Consider the following 2,264-nt stretch of genomic DNA (forward strand, 5'->3'; position numbering starts at 1 on the left):
ATAGAGAGATCGGAAATAAACCCACACATATGTGATCAACTAATCTGCAACAAGTGTGCCAGAATACACAATGGGGAAACGATAGTTTCTTCCACAAATGGTGCTGGAGGTGAAATTGAACCAGTGAAAAAATGAATTACTTATGGTTACAAAATAGAATGTCCCTTGGCAAAATTAAAATGTTAGTATGAGAGTGTATGTACTAGTACAACCATGAAAGATGAGGAAGAGAAGTAGATGGTGATGGTTATAATCTGCTTATCTATTTCATCAGGGAGAATATAAATTCTGCTCAAAATTGAAATGTGTCATTAAAATGATGGCTTCCATCTATTCACATTATTCATAGTCGTTTTTTTCCTAAAAGACTCATAGAAATTAATTTCCGTTGATGTGAAAAAATATTTGAAGTTCACAATTTCTTCAGTTTTAATGCAATTTCTCTCTCTTCTGTTATATTTAAGTAGAATTCAATAAAACAACTTTAATTAATATATTATGTATCATCTGTATAATTCCAATGTCATAATGTTATTTATTTGCATTTATCCGTCTAATTGAATTGTGAAAGATCTAGAATAATACTCCCTTTATGAAGTAACAACTCTAGATATTCATGGCAATAGGGATTAAATATTTTAGTCAGTACAGGAATTCTATTTTTAGATTCTTTCCTTGCTGATTTCTGGCTCGAGAGTGCACAGATAATTCAGTGAAACTCTCTTTGTTTCCCAGTGTTTCAGTGGTTAACCATAGGGATCTGTGACCTGCAGTATAGCAGAGCCTAAAATTGCAGAGATGGGAAAAGTACAAAAAGCTGCAAATGAATAACTAAAAAAGCTGACTAGTGGGTCAATCCTATTTCCATCCCTTGAATATTGGACTCATGTAATCTAGCACTTGGGGGCACAGCACTATACATTGGTCATTGGTTCAGTGCATATAATACACTTTGGACCTTTGTATCTAACCACAGCGGGGGAGCGGGGGAAGCACAATCAAGGTCTGGCCTGAAGGCAGCCCTTGTCCCTAGGGGAGAAGGACTGCTGTTGGTGTTAGTAGATATGCTGACAGAGACAATGACAAGGAATTTATAACAGCATGACAAGCACTTGTCATTACTGAATTTTCTGTAGCCAGAAAACAGAACAAACCATGGAGGTCCCAGGGGTCAGGCATGAATAAGAGAATCTGGTGGCTGGAGCAAATTTTGTCAACTGGATCCTTATAACACAAGCCGTGTGAATGTTCTGAAGTAGCTTTGAGGTCTCCAAGATGGGGAAATTTTGCCCAATCTACTAAAGGAATAAGTCTGTTGGTCAAAAAGTATTCATGTTTTTTGGGTCTCTTTTTAGGTTTCTGACCCAACATTCTCCATTCCCACTCCAATGATCAAAATCCTTAGTTATCTAGTTCCTTGCCATTCCTCTGCAGCTGGAATATGCTCCTTTTCACCACCTTAGCCTCAAAAATATGGAATAAATAACATTTTCTGGTTTGATAATGTACTACCACAGACATATTGTGTCTTCATTTCAACAAAACATTTAATGAGATCTGGTATTTTTTTTCATAATCTTCAACATTCCAATTTAGTGTTTTTTACAATTTCTTATGGATGCATTTTCCAGTTATATTGGAATGACTTTAGTCTTTGTGATAGTAAAGATTAGTTCCATCAGTTTCCCCACTGCTCCTAATATCTTCTAGAACTTTTCCTAGATTAAAGTTGGCACTGGACTAGAATAAATGTTTAGTCTAGTTTTAGTAGTTCTTTGTCTTAAGAATGAAGTATTCTCATGTAATGGAACTCAAAGTGTTTTGAGTTCTGTACATATCTTCCTGATAACATTTTGACATTTCAAGGCAATAACGCAGGAAGATAACTAATTATTCCAGCATTGTATCCTATTGGAGGAAAGACTTGTAGCTACTTTCCCCATGAGTGTTTACCTATATTCACTAACTTATTAGCAGCCCTTTCTCCCTACTCTAACCTCCGGCCCCAGAAAAGAGATTAATCTGATTATTCAAATCCAGAGATTCTGATTATGCACAATTATTGATGGGCATTGCCATGGGTGTGCAATCACTGTATAGCTTCAAAGTGAAGAGCCCAAGCTCCAAGATTTCTCATTGTCATTTCCATTTTTGTATCATATTATGAAAATGGTAAACAAAGTAAAGGGTTCCTCTTAAATTTTGGTGGCCTTTCTCTGATTCTCATTCTGTGTCTGGGAGGGTAAATGGACTCCGGCCATATC

The sequence above is a fragment of the Pteropus vampyrus genome, unplaced genomic scaffold, assembly GCF_000151845.1.
Source record: "Pteropus vampyrus isolate Shadow unplaced genomic scaffold, Pvam_2.0 Scaffold38, whole genome shotgun sequence".
Lineage (NCBI taxonomy): Eukaryota > Metazoa > Chordata > Mammalia > Chiroptera > Pteropodidae > Pteropus > Pteropus vampyrus.